This window comes from Quercus robur, chromosome 3, assembly GCF_932294415.1.
Source record: "Quercus robur chromosome 3, dhQueRobu3.1, whole genome shotgun sequence".
Lineage (NCBI taxonomy): Eukaryota > Viridiplantae > Streptophyta > Magnoliopsida > Fagales > Fagaceae > Quercus > Quercus robur.
The window spans coordinates 22,782,085-22,791,118 of NC_065536.1; the positions used below are offsets into that span (position 1 = coordinate 22,782,085).

The 9,034-nt window shown below is 32.0% G+C and overlaps 1 long non-coding RNA gene across 5 annotated transcripts; it reads left to right on the forward strand.

Annotated features, from left to right (window-relative positions):
• The first annotated feature begins 2,442 nt into the window (after nucleotides 1-2,442).
• Nucleotides 2,443-8,312, forward strand: LOC126717514 (uncharacterized). 5 transcript variants are annotated; one of them, XR_007652640.1, is made up of 6 exons: nucleotides 2,443-2,711; nucleotides 2,982-3,012; nucleotides 3,449-3,499; nucleotides 3,965-4,118; nucleotides 4,991-5,138; nucleotides 5,230-5,330. It is a non-coding gene; the product is annotated as an uncharacterized LOC126717514 (long non-coding RNA). The 5 variants fall into 5 exon arrangements; XR_007652638.1 differs by lacking the exons at nucleotides 3,449-3,499; nucleotides 5,230-5,330 and adding an exon at nucleotides 7,981-8,312 and having other exon boundaries at nucleotides 2,445-2,711; XR_007652639.1 differs by lacking the exon at nucleotides 3,449-3,499 and having other exon boundaries at nucleotides 2,445-2,711; nucleotides 5,225-5,328.
• The last annotated feature ends 722 nt before the right edge of the window (nucleotides 8,313-9,034 follow it).

A 9,034-nucleotide genomic window follows, 5' to 3' on the forward strand; every position in this document is an offset into this window, starting at 1 on the left:
CCCACAGCAGATAATAAAAGGCAAATATAAAGGGAAGGAAGATGCAAACACAAAGACAACACGCGATGTGTTATCGAAGAGGAAACCGAAGCCCTCGGCGTAAAACCTCTCCGCCGCCCTCCAAGCGGTAAACAATCCTCTAGAAAATGTAGTTGGGATACATGGACAGCAATAGACCCTCCAAGCCTAATCTACCTAGTGCACCTAAGCCCTCCAAGCTTCTTGCTCCAACGAGGTTGCGCCGAACCTTTTTCTTTTCTAGCTTCCCGGATTCCGCTACTAGATCGTAGCATCAACCAATGTAGATTGGTTCCTTCCTAACTGCTTCCCAGAATACCAAACAGCCCTCTCACAGTGATGAATATGCTGAGAACAAGGTTTTGGTAAAAGGCCTCTCAAGGATTTGACAATGGAGAGGAAGAGAGTTGAGAAATTTGAAGAGACTCTAATGTATAGATTGTAGGTGAATCAATCTTGTTTTTCTTTAGGGTTTCTCTCTCAAAATTCTCTCTGGAAGCTCTCTTTCATTTGTGGGTATAAGGGGTATTTATACTGAGATAAGAGGAGAATGTAAAACGTCAGGTTTTACAAAACAGGAGTGGCTTGCGGCTTGGCCTCGCGACTTGACTGAGTCGCGAGATCCAGTCGCGAGATAACCGTATGGCCAGTTGTACTGTTTTGTCCTGTAGTGCTCCAGCTTGCATGACTGTTCACCTTCTGGCATGCTTGGCACGTGTGGTGCATCTGGCGGCTTGCAGCCGCGAGTCATCCACGAGATCAAGTCACGAGTCTCTGTTTTCTTGCACACTCTTGAGCAATCAACACTCTATCTCACTCACTACCCTTACAACAAAACCCACCTAAATATAGGGTTACTAAATGCTGAAATACAAGCAAATTTGGCACGGAATAAAGCCAATAAGATGGTTGATTAAATTCAACGTTACACATCGTAATCTGGGCATAACTCTCTCATCCAAGCTCCAATTGAGATGATTCAAGATGATATGGAACTCCAAGACAAATCTCTACAACTTTCATGTTTTGAGTTTTGATAGATACGAGTTGAATCAAGGTTGAAATCGGGATTGAAGTTGCTACACCTACACTGCTGACATTTTGGAATGTTCCTTTGCCTACAATTCTAATACGCAGATCTAATGCAGTTTATTTTTGTAAGCTTCCAGATCTGATGCACGAAAATTTCAGCTGTAAAACATCACTTCCCTAGTTATATGAGGACTTTGTTTTATTTTTAATATTTTTCCTTAATTAGTCAGATTTGGATATTATTATTCAGAATATTTTTAAGAGATTTTGTAGGCTTAGGAAAGGGGGAATTAACGTGTAAAAGAGGAAGGAGAAATTAGAATTGGACACGCACACCTCTATCTCCCCTCTTCTTTGATTTTCTCCTTTGAGTTTTCATCATGGCCCTGTGTGGCTAAACTTTTATACTTGGTCAAAGGTAACTGAAGCCTCGGAATCAATAAAACTGCGAGATCTAATTTTTTTTATTGTTCAATTTGTGTTTTGAATATCGGATGTTCTTCTATGCCTATTTTCATAATTGTCTCGTTTAATTACAAGTAGGCCTACTAGTTTATTATTCATTGCAATCTACTGCTAGGTTAGATATCAAATCTATAATTGTTTGATCCCTCTAATTTGTGAAGCAACCAAGATTTAATGATTTGCTGTATCAAAAATTATTAGATCTTAGGAAGAATGCTTGACTAAATTAAATACAACCGCTTGTGCTTGTGTTGTTTAGTTTCATCGATCTCTCTAATTCTTAAGGCTGCTACTAGATTAAACCTTTAGCACCTGTCTTGAGTTGTTTAGTAGTTAAGGTTTATTAGATCGCTTGTTTTCTAATTTACTATGACCAAGGAGAGATAGGAAAATAGTTCCAACGATGAATATTTAAAGTGTGAATTGATATATACTTGCATCGATGATCAGTTGTAAAATTTCGATGGTGGATGTTGACTTAGACCAAGGTTTGTTCTCTTGATTGAATTTGATATTTTAATTTGAATTGTTCCTTAGTTGTTTTTTTTTTTATTATTGTTTTCACTATACTCAACCCCCCCCCCCTTCATTGTTCACCTAGCATAAAACTAGGCTAGATACTCTCTATGGAAACAATCCTTACTTGCACAACTACATATATTTTTAGGAGTATCTATATATATATAAAAGCAAAAGTTGAGAGAAAATGAGCTCCTAGAATTAAGGAGATAATGACAAATAGGAAAAGTCCTTACCTAAAATTCAGACATGTGTAACTTTAAAAAGCGATACTTTATATTGTTTTCAAAAAAATTAACACCGTTTGGCTGTAATTGTTTATATTAAAAAAAAATGTTAAAAGAAAAAAAAATTGTAGAAATTAAAAAATATCTACCGATCTTTTAGACTACTTAACATTTTCTCTCTCTTAAAAAAAAAAAAACCCTGCCAATATTGCGATACAGAGAAAGGGAAAAAAGGGCTTACAATACTCCCAAAAAACACTTGCGTTACTGAGAACGGAGAAGGAGAGAGAGATCGAGAGATCAAAAATTGAAACCCAAAACATCAGACACCAATCAAGATGAAGAAGAGCCGTACAGTCTCTTCTAATATCCCCAAACTCTCTCTCTCTCTTCTCACGAACCCTAATCTTTTTCTTCAAGAATATTCAATCCCTTCAATCCAGGCTACAGGTTTGTTCTTTAATTTAATCTTTTTCCAATTTAAGATTCACGTATTTGTTTCTTTCTCTCTATATTATTGAATTCCTCAAATTTTTAAAGTTAAATTAATTTTGTTATATGTTTTCCACTTATACAATTGCAGTGAGATTTTGTTTCCTGAAATTAGGGTTAAGGAATTCGGAGTTATGATATTTGACTATTTTTATTAAATATCTTCGATAATGGTTTGTTTGAATTCTTCTTTTTTGGATTTAAATCATTCAATTTCTTTCTCTGCAGATCTAGAGTCTCTAATTTAATCAAAGCAAAGGTATTAATTTCTTTTCCTTACATTCTCTTCGATTATGGTTTGCTGTCAATTTAGGAATTTGGATTTATAACCCTTTTCCTCTCTATTTGTTAAAATCAGGGAAAACACTCACAATATGAAAATCCTACCTGTGTTTTATTAGCCTCTTATCTGTTCTGTTTTTTTAAGGGGAGTGAAATTGTGGGATTTTGAAATCTGATAGAATAACTTTCTCTATATATTTTTTAAAAAGATACTTTTAAGTCTTGATTTTGTTGTTTTTGATGTTGGATTTTAATGGGTTTAAATTGTGAAATCTAAAATTATAATAGTAAAAGGAAATGGATCAAGTTCTAAAGTTTTTTTTTTTTTGTTTGTCTCAAATTTCAATTACATTTGTTAGTATACTTTTATAATTGTGGATTACTTCTGGTATTTAAATACCATGAAATTTTAGTAAGTTGCAGAGACAAGTAGAGAATCTGTCATGTAGCCAGAACCACTACAGGTAAAGGTTATTGTTTATTCGTTTTTAAATTATACCATAACTTGATTTTATGTTCAGTCCATAACTTGATTTTATGTTTAGTCATTTGGTTGGAAAGGTTTGGATTTATGTATTTCAGTTAGATTTGGATTTGGCTACAGTAATTGGGCTAGAATTTATTTTATTTTATGTTTTTTCCCGTAATGAGCATTTTTAAATTCGTGCCTTTGGTTTTTTGTTAAATTCCTGATTCAAAATCTTGGTTTCTCTATTTGTGTTTGCCTTTTGTTGGAGCCCCTAGATTGTGTGGAATTATAATGGTGTGGACATCAGTTATTTTTAATTGGCATGGACCTATTAATGTTCCTCAAGTTTTTTTTTTTTGGATACCTCATCAGTTCTTTCTTTGTTTTAGAGTTATGATTGAATTTTAACCTATGGTGTCTATTGTTTCTGTTTGTGTTATTTATATTTCAATCTATGTAGAGAGCAAAGAGTAGGGAGGCAATGAGACATGAGAGAATTAGAAGTGTTACCAACAAAGGATGCAACTTCAACATGATTGGTAGACCCAATGCGGCTGGCTAATCTTCTTTGCAGGATAGCCTTTATTGTCTACAACAATCTGTCATTAACACAGGTTTTAAACTTTTAATTCTTTTTCACCTTTCTTATATGGCATACTTTGTACTTCTTTCTATTTGTGTATAGGCTTCTATTATTTCTGTTAATTGTTTCTTCAAACTTATCTTATTTTAAAATGTTATTTTATTTCATATTTTTAGTGCATATTGGCATGACCAGCATGAAGATTTATTGAGCTTTTTTAATGCCTCTTATAAGTGTTGAATATAGAGGACAAAACAGGGGTATAATAAAGTTGGTGACGGATAATGTCTATATTCCCATGTATTTTCTTTTTAAGTTCTTTTTGGCACTTAAATGTGAAGAGAAAATAATAGAAGACCAGCAATTGTTGTGGAACATTCCACTTGACAATATGCAACTAATCCTAACCATGAAGAATAGATTATCATTGTACAAATACATATTATCATTTCTTAGAGTATGAGTTTTTGATGGCCGTAGGTAATATTTTGAATATTATAATCCACCTTTAATCTTATGTAATGAAAATTATCATAAATAGAGGGGTTATACGTCTTTAGTAAACTTTGGTGCTTGGTCTTACTATAGTTTGAAAATGTACTACAATTTGACAGTAGGCATGATCTATTGACAAACAATCCTTAATTTCCAACCTGTTACTTAAGATTGCATTAAGAAATTGGTCTTACAGTCACCCATCAATGTGTAGTCTCTTTTGTTCCGGTTTTGCCCTTGCAACACGTGAATAAAATGCTTTTTGAAAAATCTTGATAGAATTTTGGAGGGTTAAATTATAATGGAAGTAACTACTGCCATCCTATTTCCTTTTTTTTTTTTTTTTAATATATCAAAATTAAATATTCAACAAACTAACAGAAAAACATGTCAAATGGTGATGCATAGATTGAACACCACAATGGACATTAATGTTACACAAATTATACCAAGGAGACCACGTGAAGTACATGATGGAGAACTTTCCTTGCATAATGGAAAATCAATATCTTAAATAAAGGACTTGGAGTGGAACTTAGAGACAAAGGTATCAAAGGTAAACGAGAAAAACTATTTGTAAATTTACAAATGCACACATAATAAAAATATACATTATACTAACAACTTTGCAACTGAAACGAGTATAGGATACATGTCCAAGTAGAAAGTAAAACCGATTCAACAACATTCATTTCATTTGACAAAGCGACTGAGAAATTTGTATCTAAGACTATAAAAGAACTTGCAGAGGTAATTTCAATTAGAAATATCAATTCTATTTACGTAGCTTTTCCTCTTACATACATTATCCCCAATCTGTCCTTGCACTCGAAAACAATGCCAGTCAATTTTATTTCTATTAGCAAAACACCTGCACTTTATGAGCATCATTATTTGAACAATTAACCATCCACCCCCTTTCATATTTTACTATTACATTAAGTGAAATAAACCAACCTTCAAATACAATTTTGTTCTTTAAAAAAACACACAGAATCTCATGCAAAGCGTTAATCATGATGTATGTTTGTTTACTTTGCTAAATTTATGAGCTCTTAGGTTTTCTTCTTTTCCTATTACTAACCAATCATATTGACAGATTATACCTGATGTGTTAGTGTACAATATTGTTGATTAAAATCATAATGGTTGTTGAGGTTGTACTACTCTTTGTATTTCTATGGTAGGTAACGTAGAAGTAACAACCATATAGTTTATCTCTACTATATACAATCTCTTCTATCAAAAAAAAAAAAAAAAAAAGAAAGATTGGTGGGGAGATATTTCTAAGAAAGGGGCTCTGCCTTGGCAAATAACAGCTGTGATGGAAGACATCTGAGACTTCCTGGCTTAGTATAGACATTTATATTTTGTACATAGAAATTTATTGGCAAAAGAAAAGTCTTAGGTGCATTTTTTTGGGACAATAACTGCAGTGCTTAGTAGTTTTTCTTTCTTCAAGATTTATAGAAAGCTTATAGAAATGTTCAAAGGGCTTAAAAAGGTTTGTAATTCCGTATGCAATATATTTGGATCAATGATGATTTAAATGCTAGTCAAGTTTTTTGGTTGGCATGTATGTTATGCATTATAAAATGCATATAAGTTTAGACTTAAATATGATTTTTTATTTTATTTTGTTAGTTAGTATGGTTTAGTAGGAGTTGTGAAATTGAATTAAACATCTATTGAATGGATAGACTAAGGAGAATATGTGTCTAAAATTAATGAGGTTAAGAAAATTTATGTCATGAGGTAGCTTAAACAAAACATAGATTACGATCAAACTTTGTGGTTTATATGCATTTATGATTTTTTTTTTTTTTTTTTTTTTAGTTCCTTATCAAGTTTCTAAGATACATTTACTTTGTGCAGTATATAAATGTTAGGGGCACATTGGAATTCAAAAGAAAAAAAAAAGTTAGCTAATGCTGAATCAGCATCTTCGAATGCACTTGGTTGGATTGTTTTAGATTAGATATTTGAGTTAGATTTGGTTTTAATTGTGGTATTGGGTTTAAAATAAATTTTGTTTTGAGTATTTGAATTAGATCTGGATTAAAACTGTAATACCGTATGCAATCATCTCATCTCTTTTATAAACCACTAATCTCTTAGGTGATAAATATCATGGGTATTTTGATTGGATTGGTTTTGTTTTAGGTATTTGGGTTAGATTTATTTATTTTAAATAATCTGAATTTTTTTGTAATTAAGGTACGTATTTAGGTTAGAAGCAGTTTTGTTGTGGGTATTTGTGTAAGATTTGGTTTTGATTTGTAATATATAATTGCTAAACTTCTATTCAGTCATAAGTTAATCTTTGACTTGGGAGGGGAGAATGTTCCACATGGAAGCCTTTCAAAATTGGATATGGAATTTGAGCATATTGGTTTGATGGGAATGTTTCCTTTTCTTTGCAAGTATTGATTTTAAAGCTTTTCAATCTGTGAGTCTTTACATTGTGAATTAGCTAACAGTTTTTTTTTTCCTTCAATTTCCTTTGGGGCTTCTTGAATGCTGAAAAAACTATAAGAAAGACAGAGAATTACCATTTTCTGTTTGCAAGATTTGGGGCTGTGCAAGCTTGAAAATAATATAATTTAGCTTGATTTTTTTTAAAAAAAAATATTTTTTTTTGTTTAGCTTTTGAGAAAATTAACTACTATGAAAGAAAATATCATGTTGATTCTCACAACAATTCTCTATTTGCAGCTTATAAACCTGCTAAAGATGGAAAATGAGAAGATGATAGCATGCTTATTCAAATGCTTCGCAAACGAAACAATGCTACTAAACAAAATGCATCAAAGAAGAAGAAAAATTGAAGGAGGAAAAATAGCAACTACAGAATTCAATTTAATTTTCAGTTTTTGTTTTTCCTCCTACCTGGTGGGTGAATTTTTAATAATAAAACAATGAATGTGATTGCTATTAAGTTGATAGGTTTGTAGTGGTATCATCTTAATATCTTTTGGTTAATTTTTTGTTTATAGTTTGTGAAATTTCTATTGCTATGACAGCCTTGCAGCTATTCTTTGATGATAACTTCATATTATCCAACCAACTGATGTGAATGCTCTTAGGGTGTTTATGTGTTGATCATCCTTATGTTTGGTTTATTTGTTTTACCATTAAGCTGCAATTAAATAATGTTCCAAGAAAAAGACATATTTTAAAACTAGGAAAAAGCAAAGTCACCATCAATTATTGTTCTTATTATCACAAATTTTTTGTCACTAGTGAATAATTATTGGAGGATTTACAGACAGTTCAGTCAACCTTAACTAATATACATAGATGGTTACAAATTAAAGAATGATCATATATACTTCCTTTTCTAAATTTTTTGTTTCCTTACATCTTTCCTTTTCCCCCTTTTATGTACCAACTTTAAGTCCATACTTTCGGGTGAAAGAAGTTCCGGGGCAATGCAAGATGGACTCAAGGGACTCCTTGGGCTGACACTTAATTGAGATGGCTCATATCCCATGAGGAAGTACTCCAATGGTATTAACTTAGCATGGGGCTGCTTCTCTGTCACCATTGACCCACATGCCTGAACCTGTATGTCCCCATATTCATAACAGCTTAATGTATATAGTTTTAGGTATTGGACACTATATGCTTAAATATACTATGTTATTAAAGTTTGAATATATGTAGTAGAAGTATGATAAGTTTATGTTAAATGCAAAGTTCATTAATATGTAAAACAATCCCGCGCATTGCGCGGGTTAAACACTAGTAAGTTTTAATTTTGGTTGCCTGCGACAACACACCATGTACACACCAATTTCATTTTATCAGAAACTTATTAAAAATAGCCAAGATAATGTACACACCAATTTTATTTGTTAATTTAATTATAGTCTAATAATGTACACACCAATTTTAGCATTTAAACCGAGGCTACACCTTATATTCTTTTTGTGCATGTGCTACACTTTCTCGAACACAAAATCATATGATATGCACTAAGGTGCTCATGATTGGTTAGTAAATTGTGATGATATGGTTATTTATGCCTTTCTCATTAAGTTCAAGTTCAACAATCAAAGGTATGTGACTTCAAGATCAAGACAAAGTGATCAAAAAAAAAAAAAAAAACGATAAACGTCTTCCCACATAGCATGCACTACAAAGCTCAAACTAGTAAGGTGCAATAAATAAGCTCATCCAAGCTACAAGGTACAAAGACAAGTTATGTAAAGATAAAGTGGCCAACCTTGATTTCAAATCCAAGAAATAATACAAAACACATTTTGCTTCCCTTTTCCTCATTTTTTTTTTGTTTTTATTTTATTTTATTTTATTTGTTTTTTGAAAGGAAATAACAAAAACAACCTAGAATGAAATGCTTGAATATTATGCAATGCAAATCCTAGAAAAGCAAAGAAAACAAAAACAACAAAAAAGAATGGTCACAAAGAGTAGAGTGATGAAGCACAA